We start from the raw sequence: 19970 nt of genomic DNA, 5'->3' as shown, positions 1-19970 counted from the left end.
CCTACTTGTGCTAGACATTGTTCTCAATGCATGGGATGTATCTGTGAACAAAACAGACACAAATTTCTGCCCTCTTAGAGCTTCTATTCTATTGGGGGAAAACAGAAAATAAGCAATAAACAAGCAAATTATAGTATGTTAGAAGGTGGTAATTGCTCAGAAAAAAAAAATTAAAAAGAAGAGAAGGAAAGAGGAGGGCCAGTTTGGGGATAGGAAGAAGTTGCAGTTTTAAATTAAGTGCTCATTGTAGGCCTCCTATATTTCTAGTCTTTTGTTATTGTTGTGTTGTTGTTTTTGCAGAATGTTGTGATGATTTACTATTGCAAATGAATCATCTCTGTGTAAATTAAATATTGCATGAAATGAAAGGAGTTCAGCTAAAGGCAAAATCTGATTGCTAAATGCTTGCAAAAGGATGGGAAGTTGCTCTAGCCCTTGTATGGCATTCTCAGGTTATCTATTCTTAGTTTACTTTCCTTTTCCAAAAATGATGTTTATTATATAGTCTTCGAATGGAACATATCGCTGACACCTACTGCCACGTGTTTATAGTTAAACATAACTAGCCTCCTTTCTTACAAGAGCAAGAGGTTCGTCCAGAATGTTTCCCTTTAAAAGTCCTAAGAAGGCTCTCCTGGTTGGCTTTCCAGCCCATAACAGTGATGGATTTTGCAGCCCTCTTAGTCTAGCCATGTGGAGAAACCTAATGTGGATAATTCACCCCTTTAAACATGTGCTTTGTGTTTTGGTGGTGGTTGTTTGGGGCTGCGGTGTCTTAGGCATGGAGCTTATTATATCCATATAAACTACAGATCGCAGACACTCCGCCCCAAATAGCACTGGATTTATGATCCCTAGCTCTCCCCGTGTAGTCCCCCTTCTCACACATGTCTGCTGTGTGACCTGACTTATGATTGAGCCTGCTTCAAGTTCTCCCTGCCAGTTTGTCTGTTCCCTTTTCCGCAGTCTGCCTTGGTAGCTGACTGGGAGGGGCCAGCATATGGGTTATCCCATTGTCTGTGGCTGTAGACAAGAGGCTCTCAGTGGGTCTCTTTCCACGGACAGAACCCTGCCAAAGTAACACTTGTGCTTCCTGTCCAGTACTGACTAGCACAGTGCTATTCAAAAGTCAGGCTAGAACTAGGGCCATCAGGATGAACACATTTTGAGCAGTGACAGATACACTTCCTGCCTTCCTGGCCTGTTGTTCCCCATCACTCACCAGATTCAGAAGGTGTGGTGCTCCTTGGGAGCAAGGCTGGGGCACTTAGAGAGAGGGTCCTTTAAGGAGGAAAGGGGCTACTCTGGCTCATTATTAACTTTTTGGGTTCTGAACCTGCCACTCATTACTCTGAATTGTGCAGCACATGTCTGTGACCTCCTAGTATAGAGTGGCCTTGAGAAAGTCACCTACTCCCTCTAGGTCTCAGTTTCTCATCTATAAAAGGAGTAGATACTCTTCAAATGACCTTCAAAATTGCTTCCACTTCTAATTTTGTTTTAAGGCACTACTGACTGCACTTCTCCTAAAAATTGATCTTTTTGACGTGATTGGGCTCTTGAGACATTTTTACCCTTTGTCCTGATCTGATTCTCTCCAGGAATCAATTTTGTTCATCTCATCTATCACTCTTCCTCTGTGTGCTTTGTAACCTGCATTTCCTCTGCTTCTGGCACTTTTCTGACAATGGAACCTGCAGTTCTACTCTGCAAATAGCTAGGGTTGTTTCCTCCCTCATTCCCAGCCAAAATACAGCTTTTATAGTGGTATCTCTGAGTAAGGAGTTGGGCTGTTGAGAAAAGCATGCTATAGCCCGAAGTCCCTCTTTTAAAAGAGATAGAGGTTGGAATGATATGTTCTTTTTAGGGTGTGGATGTTTTAGGCTCCAATGACCATAATCAAAGTAGATCTATATCCGAGCAATAAAAGGGTAATATATGTGAATTTTCTCGTAATAGGAATCCTAACACAAAAGCAGTTACAATACTTTAAGCGTAAATTGCCTAGATCTGCACCAAGATTTTTTTCAAAATTTGTCTTACGAACCTCAAGGAGGAAAATGTACCCTACCGGTTAGGAAAGAATTATTTTCTCTAAGTTCCATAACATAGAAGGAGTGTTTTATTTCCTCAATGCCTTGTGCCTGGGAATATTGAAATGATAGATTCAGCCATGTTATAATAAAATTCCTCTGTAAGAATATTAGCATGGAGAGAGATTGGTATAAATACATGAATGTGCCTGGATTTTGAAACTAAATCCTGTAACTATCAGATTGCTATTCACTTAATTGCCACAACCTAAAATATCTGTTAGTGTTTCTTTTCTAATTGTTACCAGAGTGATAAAAACTCTTCTTTATATATAGATATTTATGTCAGGACATTAACTGAGGGTATAGTATAGAAATGACTTGAAATTGAAGGAATCAGATTTTCTACTGTTTATTTATTCAGAATATCACTTACCCAACAAGTTCTGATTTAATCTATTTGAGGAGTAGTATTTAGAAGTAGGATTACTCCTATTTAGGAAAAGAATCTGGATCTTAGATGTACAGTGACTTGCCCAGAGCACCTAGTAAATGAAAGAACTGCAATCACCACTTGGGCATGTGATTCATGATCTTGACTATGAATTGATACCAGTACTTTACATGAAATGTCCATACTCTGGAAAATTATATTGTAGATATAACCTTAATAAATATACTTGCCTTTCACAGACTATTAGAACCAATTCCTCCTTCATCTTCATGGGGGAGCATGCTTAATGATATATGCACTGGTGAGATTTCATCTTATTTTTGAAAACTTGCAAGAATGTTTCATAGCTCCTTTCATTCATCCACTCTGGTGCTTAGTTAGATTTGATATGAGAACACTCTCTTTCTTATCTAACTTGAATCCCTCATGCTGTAGCTTAAGTCTGTTTTCTGTCACTCTACCTAGGATGCCAAAGGCAGCTAATCACCATTATCCATAATAATATTCACAAAGTCCTCCTTATGTTTGAAATGTTAGCACTATAACTGACAGTAAACATAACCCGTAAGTTTCAGTAAATTATAAACTAGAGAAGAGGGACTAGCTTGTAGTAAATATAGATGACATATTAGTATTTAGTTGTGATGAATGAATAACACTTAATAATGTGATTTAAGCATTAAACAGACTAAAAGAAAGGCATTCTTCTGTTAACTCATTCACTTAAATATTTATTAGGCACCTACTTTGTGATACTATGCTACATTCAAGACTTTTGATGAAAACGATTTTTGAAAACTAAAACTTATTAAGTGTGTTTCTCAGAAATGTGAATGTAGAATAGCCTAATATTAACAAGACAACCTTGTGCCCTATCTAATCATCCTGTGGAATTTACCCATATTTTGGAGGTGGGGCTGAAAAATAGTCTAATTATTAGAACACTTGTTTATTTTTACAGCTGCCCTATTACTAAAATATGCAGTTGGCATCAAAATTTTACCATACAGTCACTGCTCCCTTCACCTGGACGCCTCTTCATTTCAGCGTTACTGTTGAAGAGTTACCTGTGTCTGTGTGTATTTGAACATGTGTGAGCATGCAGCCAGTGTAGCACTACAAGACGTTTATCACTAGAAATAAATTACAGAGTCGTGCAGCATGAAAATGATATGCCCGGGAATGCAGAACACAGGGTTACCTTCTACCTCCTTTCTTTATCATAGGCAGCAGAGGCAGAAAGGAGAAAGAGATTTATTCTAAAGCCATTTGAAGCTGACCAAGCAATTTATAACAGATGAAATGCTGATTTATTGCTGCAGAGAAAATAATGGGTGTTCTTGCTAAAATGCCATTAATAGCTTTATTGTTTAAAGTGCAAATTATATTCAGCAATTTGTTAGTCCTCTTTTGAGGCAAAGTTGAAGTAATTCAGTGTAGGCTTTTAGCAGAAAAAAGGACAAAGTAATTAACAAATCGTAAAAGAATTCATTCACCAAGACTGGCTGATAGTTGAATTCTCTGTCTGAACTATAAAGACATAGGAAAAATTTGCATTTAAGAAATACAAGTTGACTCAAGTATTTGTTTAAAACTGAAAAGCCATAAGGAAGTTGGAGTTGGGACACTACAGAATTAGGAGTATGCCTTCTTTTGGTGTCCACTGTGTCTGCAAGATGTGCTAGTCAACCAAAAGGGGAAAAACTGAAAATCACATAGTTCCTACCCTTATGGATCTTACTGTCTTATGGCAAGAGCAGATAATACAAAATTAATTAAACTGTATAGCAGAGGCTAAACATGGTGGCTTATATCTGTAATCCCAGCACTTTGGGAGACCAAGGTGGGAACAGCGTTTGATCCCAGGAGTTTAAGACAAGCCTGGTGGGCAATGTAGTGAGACCCTATGTCTAAAAAAAAAAAAAAAAAAAAAAAATTTGCTTTTAATTAGCCAGGCATGGTGGAATGTGCCTGCAGTACAAGCTACTCAGGGGACTGAGGCAGGAGGGTCACTTGAACCTGAAAGGTCAAGGCTACAGTAAGGTGTGATTGTACCACTATATTCCAGCTGGACAACAGAGCAAGACTCTGTCTCAAAAAATAAAATATATAGCAGGAAAGGGTCAGTATTTCGGGAAAAGGACACATGAAATGATTCCAAGGAGGAAAAGATGACATTCAGAAGATGGCATTTGTCTGTTTTAAAACACCTAGGATTTCTGTAGCCATGGTTTGGGTTATAAAACAGTTCCAAACTGATAGAATGCCAAAAAGTGGAAAGATCTATGCTAGTGAACATTGAGTAGGCCCTTTGATGCATCTGCTGCCATAGAGTGACAATAAATTCTAGGTTGCCTAGATGGACCCTGATTCTACCTGTCTTCCTGGTGTAATGATAGCTCCTCCTTCTACTCTTAAAAATGTCCCAGTTTAATGGTAAATTATACAGTGACTGTGGTAGCCATGAAAATGTACCGCTCAGCTCTCTTGCTTTAGGGAACACTGCTGACTGACCGACATCCCAGCTGCTGCCCCTCTGAACCCACCACTGTTTTGGCACAAAGGCTGTGCTTCCCAAGGGCTGCTCCCAGCCAGTGACCATGCATGGTGGGGGTGCTAAGTAAGGCATGCCAATTCCAGCAACACAGGGGGTCCTCCACTGAGAAACTTGGGCTCAGGCACTCCCCATTGACATGGCTAAACTCTTCTTGGAACTATGCTGCACTCCAAGACACTTCACAGCCTGTCCTCCTTCCTTCCTCCTCTCCTTCCCAGGGACCAGACCTGCATCTCGATCTGAAGGCTTTTCTTGCCTCCTCCTGCACCCTTCCCCAAGAAATCTCTAGCACATCGAATCCCATATTAGTGTCTGCTTCTCAGGACATTTGAACTAATGAAGTGGCCCTAGTAATTGGTAAGTGTTAGATATTAGATATGAATAAGACTAGAAAGTAAAATTTGGACTATATTGCAGGCAACTTTTAAAACTGCATGGAAGAATTTGACCTTTAACTCAGTAGACTCTGAGGCTCCATTGAGGAGGGTTTATCCGTTATAAAATAATTATTATTTGGTCTTGCTGATGGTGTAGAAGGATAATTGAAACAAGGAGACCAGTTGAGAGGGTACAGCAATTGTCCAGTAAAAGTCCAAACTAGAGTAGTGCACGTGATTATAAACACTGGCATCACTGCAGGGGTGGGCTTGGTTGCTTATCACTGTAGACAGGGATAACTACAGAGAAGGCTCTGGTGCTAATAAAACCCCTCAGAGATGATCAGAACAATAAGAAAGGGAAGAGGAGACCTAATGTTTTCATTAACCCTGCAGTGAGAAAAGTATTGGGGGCTTGAAGGAGAGTAATCATGTCTTGGCTTCTGCAAGTAGCCAATAGGTGATTAAGACCTCCCATTTAATGGCATCTGGACTGTCTGCTGCCCATTTCCCAGACCAAAGAGAGGTGATATTGCAGTGCCTGCTCTTATGTTCCCCCCTAAATAATAGCCAGGATAGCAGCAGCTCACTGTTAATGCTAAGGACTTCTGGCAGTTCAAGGACAGACTAATTGGAACCCAGTGAAAGATGCAGGCTGTGTTTTAGAAGGAAAGGACCCCAAGTTTCTTGATACCTTTAGAGCAGGACAAAAAGATTTTCATCTGCGTATATATCCAGAAATTAGATTTTGTAATACCACTCTTCCCTTCTCTCCATCATGCACAGGGGGAGCTGGCCTTTCCAGTTCCATGAATATATCCTTTGTAATGTTTCAGTGATGCTGGGTTTTACGATGGGCATCCCCCATGTTACTGATTCAACAACTGAGATGTTTGATGCAATTGAAATGCCAGATGCGTCAGCTGATAAGGAACCTGTATGAATTGAGGTATTCCTCTCAGGAGATCAGAGGAGGCAATGTGTAGCGCGGTAGGAAGAAAATGGACTTTGGAATTTATCCTGAGAGTAGATGATAGCTCTGTTACTTGCTAGCCATGTGACCAATGCTAATTATTTTAACTTCAGTGTCGTTAACAGTGAATTGGGAGTACTGGTATTTCCTGAATTCTTTTGAGCATTACATGAGTAAACATGAGGCTTTTACATGGAAGTGTGCTGGAAAAAATGTAGGTTCCTTGCCCCTTATCATATCTCTGTTGTCCTAATTTTCTTAAGTTCGTTTTTGTTCTTGTTCCCAAACCCAGCATCACCTGGGACTCACAACTCTGTTGAACTCACACTCTAAAATCATACATCCGCATCACTTCCATTGCACCTACTTACTCAACCCTGCTGGGGCAACCCTTAGCAGCCTGTGTCCCTCTCTTGTTGTGCCTGCTGGAATGCCTTACCTAGCTTTGCTGAGGTCAAAACCTTCCCACTCTGGAAGCATTTGGTTCTTCGTCTGTCAAATGAGGGAAGCGGCTCAGGGAGCTAGAACACCTTCTAGCCCTGGTGTTTCGTAGGTCCCTGTACACAAGACCACCACCTGATTGTGTTCCTTTTTCAAAACCTATTACTGATTTTTCTCTTTATCAAAAAACAACATGTTTTTATAAAAGATGTTTTCAAAAAAAGACAGGTAAGGAAAGAATTAAAACACTTATGATTTTACCATTCCTGAATGTGTCTTACAGTCCTAATTTTATGTGTGCGTGTATGCATGTGTGTGTGCGTGTGTGTGTGTGTGTGTAAAACAGACACTTAACCATTACATTCCCACTTTTTGGTGACATCCTTTTAAATGTTGTAATTTCTTGAATTTTTACCATGTCACTTGAATATTCCTCTAGAGCATCATTTCAGGTATCTGTCTAGAATCCATGTATGAATGCTGCATGGTTTATTACTGGACATTTTAGGTGTTGTCTGGTTTTTCCACTGTTGTAAACAAGGCAGAGCCTTATGAAAAGTGCAGCAAATAGCATCTTCCGTGCATCTATCTTTTCACTTATCCTTGAAATGGAATTACCAGATCGAAAGGCATGCATATTTTTAATGTGTTTGGTACAATATTGTCAGATTTCCCAGCTGAAAGGATGGACCTGTTCATTTCCTCCCCTCTGGGCATCTGATGCTTTGACCACCTGGTTTCTGATTAGACCAGTAAGTCCTACTTGGGCACGGAAGAGGAAAAAATAACATTTTTCCCCACTTGGGTGGATCTGGCTCCAAGTCTCCTATGTTTTTAAACTCTCCTTGAATGGAAAATCTTCCTGGCTAGTGCATGATGATTCGCTGTTTATCAGCCACTAGCTCCTCTGCCTCCTGTAAATTGCCACCTTTAAGTCAATGAGCTATTCCATTAAAGTTGGACCCTTTGGGAAGAGCCTCTCTGTACCTCTGTCTCATCAAACTGGAGAATTTCGTCTGTGCGTCTTTCTGTAATCTCATCTCATTTTGCAACAAGATTTTCTGTTTTCTCTGTTATTGGCCTTTTGATTTAATGTTTTAACTTGGCGTGTAGGTTCTTTGTATTACTGTTTTGGATAATTCATGTCATTCTAGATAGAGTATTGTGTAAAAATTTTTTGAAGCATCATTTTGTGAAAGATGTCTTACAGACCCAATTTATTTATTTGCAGAAACAAAAACAAGATAAAAAGCTGTGCACTTGTGATAACCAGGTAACTTTATTTTTTCAATTCCGGTGCTCAGGAGAAAACTGCCTGTTCTTTTATACAACAGGATGAAGACAAGCACAATTTGTTTTTCTAATTGACTATCTGGCACATGGGTTGTTGCTTAAATAGGTTGATCATAGCACATTTCCTAATTTTTAAGGATGTGAACCCATATGCTTCCTTAGAAGAAGACTGCATGCGTTGGCCTTGCTCCTTCTAGACAATGAAGCTACTGTTGTAGGGTACCCTCGTGCACCCGGGATCCGGGATACCAGCGAGTAGCTGCCGCGGAACGGCTCTCCAAGTGTACTGTTTCAGCAGCATGTGGGAAGGCTTATGGTATAGTGATGTGACAAGCTGCGAACAGCAGATCAGAGAAAAACGTGAGATAATTTAATTGAGGAGTTTGGAGAGAGGACAGCTGAAGAGCAGAGAGCAGGGATGTGGCAGAAAAAGGCCATCTGAGGAAGGAATAAATTATGAAATAACATTCTGAGGACAGGGTGAAAAGAGTGCTTCCTCATTCTCTGGCAGTTTGGGTCAATTTCCTACCCTCACATGCTTTGCAATAAGGGAAATAATTTATTTTTATTACTGCCCCTTCTTGCAATGGCTTTTTTTTTTTTTAATATTGCATATAGCAAGTCACCCATTTCTATGTAAGAAACCAACTTCCTCTTTTTGCTGGGTTTGGTATTTACTATTTCTGCCATATTCTACCCTTTCGGGAAAAATTTTTTTCTTTTTTTTTTTTTTAAGTAGCAGTAGAAATGAAAGAGTAGGATCAAACTATGGTATGTTCTCTTTGACTTATCCTATGTCTCCTGGAGGCTACTGCAAGATTTTTTATTTCTTCACTGTCATTGGCTTTAATATCTGAAATGAATAGTTTTAATCTTCATTCACAAACCACTTTTTAAGTTAATTTTAGAAGTTATTTCTTATAGTTTACTCCCAGATTTTCCTTACAGGACAAGTTGTTAATTTAACATTATCCTATCTTTTAGTAAATCTTAATCCTAATATCCTGAGTGCTTAAGAAACAACAAAGAGAGATCAAAAAGGGTTTACCTAGAAGTATTAACGTATTTGATTATTCACGTTGAAGCAATTTACCTACTAATTGTTAAATTTTCTATTTTGTGTGTGTGTTGAGACCAGTCATCTATTTAAGTACATTTGATCATCTTGTTTAAAACAAGGTCTTGGAAGAGTTGACCATCAGTTATGGGTCTTGGAGTAGTTAAAGCCATTTCAGACACTTCTGACTTTATATTTCATTTTAGAAAACTTTCATATATGCCAGTGACAGAATCTGTGCCTCAGAATCGTATAGAATCATCAACTTTAGTCCTTGAGGACAGACACCACTGGAAAACAAGGATGAATACACAGAGCGCATGCACACAAGAGCGAGAGTGTTAAATAAATATACTTTGCTTTGTGTTGTGCTCAACTAACAGATGTGGTTTGTCCAAAAGGCAAGCCATAGGAATCAGAGTCATGACCTTGGTCAGTACATTATGTCATAGAGTTCAACATAGTCATGTAACATCACGTCTGCAGGTCGTCTGTGGTCGCACATGGTGATGAAAGAATATTGATTCTAGCTGAGATTTAACCCCAAATCTCACTACCTCTAAATTTAATCTTAAAAATAAATTATTCATCTTTCACCTCTTCAGAATTATCTTTCTGTGCATATGCACATAAGTCTACACATAGAATTTAATGTAAAAAGTTTAAAGCAAAAATTCTAGCTTCAAACTCTTATTGAAGTTTAATGTGTTATTGGTTACACCGTTGAAAATATAAAGTGTTGTTGGAAGTCAAAGAGAAAAGGTCACAAAATGACATTGCCAGACATACAAGGACTTTGTCTTCCTCTACCAGTTTCTCCCCAGCTGCCTTCTACACTGTCTTTTCTTACCTAAACCCATGTTTTCCTCTCTGTGCAAATCCAATCATGTACTTTCGGAAGATGATATCCTATTCTTTGTAGTGGAGTGGGTTAAGATGTCCAAATTAGTCAGAGGGAGACTTAATGTGTTCACATATTATAATATGAATGATTTGATTTAAAGACCTGGCACATCAGTCATATTTGGGAGAATGTCACTTCACACAATTTTAAAGGATATATCTGCAGAAAGAGACCCTCAAAGGAGCTTCAAGAAGCCTTGTCAAGCATTTTTCCATCATTCTGGGAGAGCTTTGATCCTATTTTAAACTCTTCACTGGAAAGTTTATGTGTGTTTGAACTAGTTTGTAAAAAGCTGACTATGTACTAGTTTTGTAAACACTTTTTCTCTTCCCTTGCCACCCGCACATCTTCCTAAGTTTATCTCCAAATGCTTTATATTACCCAAGCACTTAAACAAGATTGCAGACATTTTCATCTAAGCTAGTAGCAGTTAATTACCTATCTTTGTCTGTGTTTCAGCACTTAATACTATTTTGACAGGGGTTGCATACTTTCTGTCTTTCTGGATTTTTTTAAGTGCTCTTATGAGTAATTTGAGAAATTCCAAGTACAGATTAGATGAGCTATTCTTTCCTTTGTTGCCTTTTTCTTCTTTAAACATTTAAAGAGGACCCACTATGTGTCAGGCAGTATGCGCTTGTCTCTCCCACATACAGTGTCTGATTTCGTCTCTTCTTACCCTGAAACTGCACCTGCAATCACCACCATAATCTCAGTTTATATGTGGTTTATTTGGAGGGTGGGAGGGAGTTGTGTGAGAGAGTGGTATAGAAAGGTCACGATCTCTGAGAACTGTATCCTTTTTTATTAGTGATTTCATCTACAAGGGTGTTTCTGCTCCCATCTTTGTCTGGTTGGTAAAATCCAAACAAATAAATGGAAGAGAAATTGATTAATGGAAGAGAAGTGCTTTACAATCAAGGATGATAGCTCTCTGGGATCTTTCAACATAAATATGTTTCGTTTCTTTTGAAAAACCTATGTTTACTCACCTGCATTGTAGGTGAATAGGAGGCCTGACTCCCCAAATGGAGTGTGTCAGGAAGGATTATGGATATATTTATGTTTGCTTCTAGAATATTTGTAAGAAATTGGTTTTGTTACTCTCTTCAGTGGGGCTTACTCACCCAGTCATTGTTTAAATATCTCAGGACTGTCATTCTGAAACGGTGGTGTTCCTGAAGGTGCTTTCCCGAACCTGAGGAGTGAAACCTGCCCCAGATGCGGGCAGGCCCAGCCAGGATCTCCCTTTTTTCCCTTGACCCCTGCTTTCCTCCTCTGGGGCCAGACCCATGGCAGCTCTGCCAGTGCCTTACTGGCCTCAGGGATAATGTTCTTTCTCTTCCAGCTCTTCTCTTGACTCCCAAACTTTTCTTCTTCTCTCCTTCCTCCTTCCCTCTTTCTGTGTTTCCCTCCCTCCTTCCCAATCCTTCAGCAAACATTTATTGAGTGTCTACTGATTATACAGCACCGTACAAAGTTACAGGGATCCAGAGCTAAATAAATAAACTTTTCTTTGTGTTGTACACAATTAACAGATGTGGTTTTCCCAGAAGGCAAGCCATAGGAATCAGTTTTTTAAATAAAGGAAAAAGAAAATCTCTAGATGAATCATCTCTATATTCCTATTTAGAGTTGCCATCAAAGTAGTTATAGGTGAGCATTTCCTAGCATGAAAATTTTTCAGGATGACATTCATCCAGCAAATACTTATTAAGTGCTTAGTGTACCAAGTTCTGTGCTAGACACTAGAAACTTTAAAGACAGGTAAGATCAGGCCCCTTTCTCCAAAGACTTGCCTTCTAACAGGGGAAAGAGTTCTATAACATATATGGTAATGTCATAGCCGATCTCCACGGAGATGCTGAAGAGTTCATGTTTATGAGTGTTGAGCAGGGTGGGGGCAGGAGTTTTATTCACTCCTGTATTTAAAGTGCCTGAGACAGTGCCTGACACACAGTAGGCTCTTAATATTCGTATTTGTTGACCAACCAATTGGGGCAGCCCTCAGTCAGGGCTTATTCAAGGAGCTGATGTTTCAGCTGTTTCATGAAGGATGAGGAAACCATTGCCGAGGAGGAGAAGCACATTCTAGATAGATAGAATGCCAGCAAAAGTGGAGGATGTGGAGGATGTGGATGCACAGGGGTTCATGGAATAGCTCAGGGTGCCTCAGAAGGAAGTGTTAAAGAGATGCTTCCAGAAAGGCAAACTGGGGTCAGTATGAAAGGTTTGAAGGCTTTGGCCTTTTTCCTACTCCTCCTACTAGGGCAGGGAGATGTGGGTCAGATAACCTTGTGGAATGGAAACTGTTGTCCTTATTCCACAGATGAGAAAACCGAGGCACAGAGAGAGTAACTTGCCCAACGTCGCACAACCGATGGGCAGAGGAGGTGGATTTGAACCAAGCAGGCAGGCAGGTTCCAGAGACTACATTCTTAACCCCAAGCCACACTGCCTTCATATGTCATTGATGTTACTATTAATTTTTCCTTCGTTGTACCATCTCAGTCCTATTCCCCAACTCTCTAGCTGCCAAGACTTTGTGGGGAATAGAAGGAAAGGGGTGTCTGGTGCCTGACCTTTCTGATCATCTCGCTTCACATAAAGCAGACCTATCCCTGTCACTGTCTCATTCCCTCCAGACCCTGTCTGAGGATGGAAACGGATTTGATAAATGAATCTGCAGTGAATGGAGGATAGTGGATAAATGAGTTAGCCTTCTAATAAACACATCTACATTTTAACTAACTTGCAACTGGCTGTCACCCAGAAGAGTGACAAATTTCATGCCAATAGGGAATTACTTTTAGCTGGAATACCTTAAATCACACCTGAGGCTGGATTAACCTACCTCTAATCATGTCCAATGTATTATTTATATGATGTCTCTTCCTTTATTTCTTTTTTATTCTTAATACTATTTCCCTAATATCACAGTCACTCTTACTCATTGAAAGTTTAGAAAATAGAAGCAAATAGAAGAAAATTTAAATCTCTTATAATGATCTTCCTACCCAGCAGTAACCACTGTAGACTTTATAGAGATTTTCTGTCTATAATCTCTTTTACATTGTGTATACATGAAATATGTCTGAATATAAGGCAAGAAGGGGGTTTTGTTTGGCCAAACATTATCCTTGAAGTGGGCATCATCTTATAATCAAGTCCCTATAAGTCTCTCAGATTATGGTCACTCCTCTATTATTTTATTTTGAATAACAAAGTACTATTTGGGCAAAAAGTCCTGAAATAATTATCCTGAAATCACCTCAACCAACTTGGGTGATTATAGAGGTCACTTGGTAGAATTGCTATAAAAATAAGTGTTGAAATTCAACATAAACTTAGCCATTATACCTAAAGATGTGACCCCATAGCCTAGGGTTGGATGCCATGCTGAGCAAGTCTTTTTTATATAGAGCACTTTTAAGAACAATACAATAGGTGATTGAATAGCAGAGATCACATACAGCTCAAATGATAACACCAGCTTTCTTAATATGATGCAAATGGATGTTTCCCACTCAGGATCAAATTTCCAGTGACAGCATCACATACTAAGTCAAAGATTCTATCTCAGACAATGAGAGGTGTTAGATGACTCGAAAGACATTCTAACAATGATGAAGACATTGAAGATGAATGTGAAACATTTGAATTCAAAAAAAAATTTTTTTTTTGAGACAGTCTAGTTCTGAAGCCTAGGATGAAGTGCAGTGGTGCAGTCTCAGCTCACTTATAGCCTTGACCTCACGGGTTCAAGTGACTCTCGTACCTTAGCCACCAAATAGCTGGGATTACAGGTGTAAGCCACCACACCCAGCTAATTTTTGTATTTTTAGTAGAGACAGGGTTTTGCTGGTTGGCTAGGTTGGTCTGGAACTCCTGACCTTAAGTGGTCTGCCTGCCTTGGCCTCCCAAAGTGCTGAGATTACAGGCGTGAGCCACTGCGCACAGCCTGAATAAAATTTTAATATGATTTCACAAAACATTTACAAATCAACCTATTATCATGTGTAAAATCTAATTTGAAGTATGTATATACAACTAAATTAATAAATTAGGTGTCATAAGATGATTATTTTATCACATTCCTCAGAGTTTGTATACTCAAGTTAGCAAAGCTGTTTGTCTTTTTTGTTATTGTTGTTTTGTTTTGTTATTTTGTATTCTCATTGGTAAATGGGAGATCATTTATTGAGGCTGCCTTATATTCAGATATATATGGCAATATAGATTCATTGGTTAAAACAAACAAACAAACAAAAAAGGGATCAGGGCCAGGCACGGTGGCTCACACCTGTAATCCCAGCACTTTGGGATGCCAAGGCAGGCGGTCACTTGAGGTCAGGAGTGACCAGCCTGGCCAACATGGTGAAACCCCGTCGCTACTAAAAATACAAAAATTAGCCAGATGTGGTGGCGCATGCGCCTGTAATCCCAGCTACTCAGGAGGCTGAGACAGGAGAATCGCTTGAACCCAGGAGGTGGAGGTTGCAGTGAGCCGAGATCACGCCCCTGCACTCCAGCCTGGAGGACAGAGCAAGACTCCATCCCAGGGGCGGTGGGGAAAAAAAGGATCACACAATACATTTTATTTTATAAACTGCTTTGTACATTTTATAAAATTATGATGATTTTCCATACCTTAAGTTTCTTAACCTTATTTTTAATGGCTGCACTAGAATTTGTGAACTAGCGTTTATTCAGCCAGTTCTCTCTTGTTAGATATTGAAGGTTTTTCATTTCCTTGCTATGATAAGTAACCTTGATGAATATCTGCATAAATAAGTCTCTGAGTGTATCTATGGCTATTTTTCTTAAGTTGTATTTCTAGAAATAGAATTGCTGAGTCAGGAACTTGCAGAATTTTAAGGTATTTAATATAAGTTGCCTGGTCACACCAACCAGGAATACTTTCATTATATCTTAGGGAATTATTCAATTATCGTTCCCTTGTGACAGTGTCTTAATTAATTCAAAGTAACTCTTTAGCATGATCATTTTATTGCTGTCCAATATGTTTGTTTTATCTCCCTCATTCCTCACACCTCATATGTCTGAATTAGTATTACATACAAGTTAGAGGATCTCATGTCTATTTCATTGTCCAAACCTATTGATTGAAAATGTTTGCTACTGCCTGGGCTCAGTGAAGGTGTTTCTGTAGTACCATGTGGTATATTACCCTTTTCCTGTGAATGACATTAAATCATTAGAAAATATCCCTGTGTCTTTTGAGGTGGAAAAATCTGTCATTTTCCTTAAATTCAATGGAATATTATTACTGTAGTTTACTGTAATCATGTTCTTTTTATTTCCATTTGTTGCATATGTTGCTAATCTTCCTATTATACAGCCTCAGAAGATAAGGAAGCTTGCAAAGCCTTCATTATGGAAGACATTGCTAGTTTGACACCAAATAGCTTTCTTCTCTTTATCTACCAGTTAGCAGAATCCCTTGTATAGTTGAGCTGCTAGCCAAAAGTGTGTTTCCCAGCCTCGCTGGCCATGTGACTAAGTTATGGTCAATGAGATGTAAGAAGTGCTTCTCGGAGTTCTAGGAAGTCTTAAAGGGATAGGCTGCACCCTTCTTCAGCCCTTCTCCATGTGGTTATTTGGAACATGAGTATGATGGCTGGAGCACTTGCGCCATTTTGGACTTGGAGGAGGAGGACTGTATTCTAGGATTGGTAGGAAGGAAAACTGGCAGGAGCTTGGGTCCTGATGAATGAGGAAGCTCCGTATCCTGGACTGCTTGCCCCTGACTTCTTTTACATGCAAGAAATAAACTTCCATGTTATTTAAGCCCCAATTTGGGGAGGGTGTCTATTAGCTGGAGTCTGGCTTAACTGTCTGAAACAATGATCTTGTAGATTTTATGGCCACTTATCTTCCTGTTCCATTTCCTACATTTTACTTCTCTAGTCTCATTAGCTAAAAGGAATTTCTTACTTGAATTAGAGGACCTCCACCGCCACCTGTGTGGAAAGTACAACTGGTAGTGTTCAGATGGAAGATAAGGACACCTCCAAACACTGTTACACAATCACACTTACCATGTTCATTCACAAATACAGTTGAAGGACTGTTGAATATCCCCAACTCCTACACCTGCTCCCCAGAAAAAAAGGGAGGGAGATTATTGCATAAAGAACTAACAAATGAACTCTGCTCTATCAGAAAGTAGGTCGGGCGTGGAGGCCTGGAGGTGATGAGGCAGCAGCTGGTCTGTAAGCAACAACTCCACGTAATCAGCTTGAGTGTCTTCAGGGAGCCGGTCACTGTGCACACACACAGCCTATGGGGAACCTTTCCCCAACTTCTCTCTCCCTTTTCTTACTAAATTATGATCACGTGTTAGGTCTGTCTAGCTCTTTCAGTGATCAGCTCAACTACACCACTTTTTACGTGGAACGTTAAATATAAAACATAATCATGAGGAACATGGCAGAGGATGACTAGAAGATATAGAGAAAGAAGAAAAGGGTGGAGAAAGGATAAAAGGAGAGAAAAATTCCAGATTTTAGCCATGGGCATTCAGAATCACTGTAAACAGACTTTTGAAAAATCTGGTGATAGATTCATAAAGGCCTTTGATGCCTTTTTTTCAGTGAAGTCACCCTGAGAGCAAACAAGGAAGTCGAGTAGGCATATCCTGTTTATTCATCTTGCTGAAGTGCATGTATACGGGAAGATGATGAGGCAGAACGGGCAATCCTTCAAAAAGATGAACCTGGCTCCCATTCTGGTGTGTCCTACTTGAGGCCTGCAGGATTAACTTCACCCCACTCTCCTTCCTGCCCTGCTTTCTTGTTACAAAACCATGTGGTACGTGAATTAATACAGACATATAGACATTAAAGTGGGGTCTTGTTATTGAGTTTACTATGCCCCAGTTCATTGTGTTTGTTTCCATTCCTGATAGAGCTGTTGGGAGTTATTTAGTGGCAAGAAGTGGGTAGAGCTGGAGAGGTGGGCCTGGAAGATGCCTCCTCAGTTTAATATGTTCTATCTCCTAGGATGTGACCTTTAGTGGATTTAATTAATTTGCCTCAGTAATTCATATTGGCATGTCATCTCCAAGCTATTATAGTGTTTTTTTCCAATGATTTTTTTTATTACACTTTAAGTTCTAGGGTACATGTACACAACGTGCAGGTTTGTTACATATGTATACAGGTGTCATGTTGGTGTGCTGCACCCATTAACTCGTCATTTACATTAGGTATATCTCCTAGTGCTATCCTGCCCCCCTCCCCCTACCGCACAGCAGGCCCTGGTGTGTGATGTTCCCCTTCCTGTGTCCAAGTGTTTTCATTGTTCAGTTCCCACCTATGAGTGAGAACATGCGGTGTTTGGTTTTTTTCCCTTGTGATAGTTTGCTGAGAATGATGGTTTCCAGCTTCATCCATGTCCCTACAAAGGACATGAACTCATCCTTTTTTTTAATGGCTGCATAGTATTCCATGGTGTATATGTGCCACATTTTCTTAATCCATTCTATCATTGATGGATATTTGGGTTGGTTCCAAGTCTTTGCTATTGTGAATAGTGCCACAATAAACAGTTATATGCATGTGTCTTTATAGCAGCATGATTTATAATCCTTTGGGTATATCCCCAGTAATGGGATGGCTGGGTCAAATGGTATTTCTAGTTCTAGATCCTTGAGGAATCACCACACTGTCTTCCACAATGGTTGAACTAGTTTACAGTCCCACCAACAGTGTAAAAGTGTTCCTATTTCTCTACATCCTCTCCAGCACCTGTTGTTTCCTGCCTTTTTAATGATTGCTATTCTAACTGTTGTGAGATGGTATCTCATTGTGATTTTGATTTGCATTTCTCTGATAGCGAGTGATGATGAGCACTTTTTCATGTGTCTGTTGGCTGCATAAATGTCTTCTTTCGAGAAGTGTCTATTCATATCCTTTGCCCACTTTTTGATGGGGTTTTTTCTTGTAAATTTGTTCGAGTTCTTTTAGGTTCTGGATATTAGCCCTTTGTCAGATGAGTAGACTGCAAAAATGTTCTCCCATTCTGTAAGTTGCCTGTTCACTCTGATGGTAGTTTCTTTTGCTGTGCAGAAGCTCTTTAGTTTAATTAGATCCCATTTGTCAATTTTGGCTTTTGTTGCCATTGCTTTTGGTGTTTTAGACATGAAGTCCTTGCCCATGCCTATGTCCTGAATGGTATTGCCTAGGTTTTCTTCTAGGGTTTTTATGGTTTTAGGTCTAACACTTAAGTCTTTAATCCATCTTGAATTAATTTTTGTATAAGGTATAAGGAAGGGATCCAGTTTCAGCTTTCTACATATGGCTAGCCAGTTTTCCCAGCACCATTAATTAAATAGGGAATCCTTTCCTCATTGCTTGTTTTTGTCAGGTTTGTCAAAGACCAGATGGCTGTAGATGTGTGGTATTATTTCTGAGGGCTCTGTTGTGTTCCATTGGTCTAAATCTCTGATTTGGTACCAGTACCATGCTATTTTGGTTACTGTAGCCTTGTAATATAGTTTGAAGTCAGGTAGCATGATGCCTCCAGCTTTATTCTTTTGGCTTAGGATTGACTTGGCAATGCAGGCTGTTTTTTGGTTCCATATGAACTTTAAAGTAGTTTTTTCCAATTCTGTGAAGAAAGTCAGTGGTAGCTTGATGGGCATGTGGCATTGAATCTATAAATTACCTTGGGCAGTATGGCCATTTTCAGATATTGATTCTTCCTATCCATGAGCGTGAAATGTTCTTCCATTTGTTTGTGTCCTCTTTTATTTCACTGAGCAGTGGTTTGTAGTTCTCCTTAAAGAGGTCCTTCACATCGCTTGTAATTTGGATTCCTAGTTATTTTATTCTCTTTGAAGCAATTGTGAATGGGAGTTCACTCATGATTTGGCTCTCTGTCTGTTATTGGTGTATAAGAATGCTTGTGATTTTTGCATATTGATTTTGTATCCTGAGACTTTGGTGAAGTTGCTTATCAGCTTAAGGAGATTTGGGGCTGAGACTGTGACGTTTTCTAAATATACAGTCATGTCATCTGCAAACAGGGACAATTTGACTTCCTCTTTTCCTAATTGAATACCCTTTATTACTTTCTCCTGCCTGATTGCCCTGGCCAGAATTTCCAACACTATGTTGAATAGGAGTGGTGAGAGAGGGCATCCCTGTCTTGTGCCAGTTTTCAAAGGGAATCCTTCCAGTTTTTGCCCATTCAGTATGATATTGGCTGTGGGTTTGTCATAAATAGCTCTTACTATTTTGAGATGCATCCCATCAATACCGAATTTATTGAGAGTTTTTATCAGGAAGGGCTGTTGGATTTTGTCAAAGGCCTTTTCTGCATCTATTGAGGTAATCCTGTGGTTTTTGTCTTTGGTTCTGTTTATATGCTGGATTACGTTTATTGATTTGCATATGTTGAACCAGCCTTGCATTCCAGGGAAGAAGCCCACTTGATCATGGTGGATAAGCTTTTTGATGTGCTGCTAGATTCGGTTTGCCAGTATTTTACTGAGGATTTTTGCATCAGTGTTCATCAGGGATATTGATCTTAAATTCTCTTTTTTTGTTGTGTCTCTGCCAGGCTTTGGTATCCGGAATCTGATGCTGGTCTCATAAAATGAGTTAGGGAGGATTCTCTCTTTTTCTGTTGATTGGAATAGTTTCAGAAGGAATGATACCAGCTCCTCCTTGTACCTCTGGTAGAATTCGACTGTGAATCTGTCTGCTCCCGGACTTCTTTTGGTTGGTAGGCTATTAATTATTGCCTCAATTTCAGAGCCTGTTATTGGTCTATTCAAAGATTCAACTTCTTCCTAGTTTAGTCTTGGGAAGGTGTGTGTGTCCAGGAATGTATCCATTTCTTCTAGATTTTCT

The 19970-nt window shown here is 39.5% G+C and overlaps 1 protein-coding gene across 7 annotated transcripts in view; it reads left to right on the top strand.

Moving 5' to 3' along the window:
* The window catches only part of BACH2 (BTB domain and CNC homolog 2), a 643272-nt gene that overhangs the window by 416946 nt on the left and 206356 nt on the right, over positions 1-19970 (top strand). The gene's annotated exons all lie outside the window — the stretch shown is intronic.

Source organism: Macaca thibetana, chromosome 4 (genome assembly GCF_024542745.1).
Source record: "Macaca thibetana thibetana isolate TM-01 chromosome 4, ASM2454274v1, whole genome shotgun sequence".
Lineage (NCBI taxonomy): Eukaryota > Metazoa > Chordata > Mammalia > Primates > Cercopithecidae > Macaca > Macaca thibetana.
The sequence above is the reverse complement of the archived record's forward strand: the minus strand, read 5'-3'. Positions and strand labels throughout refer to the sequence as shown.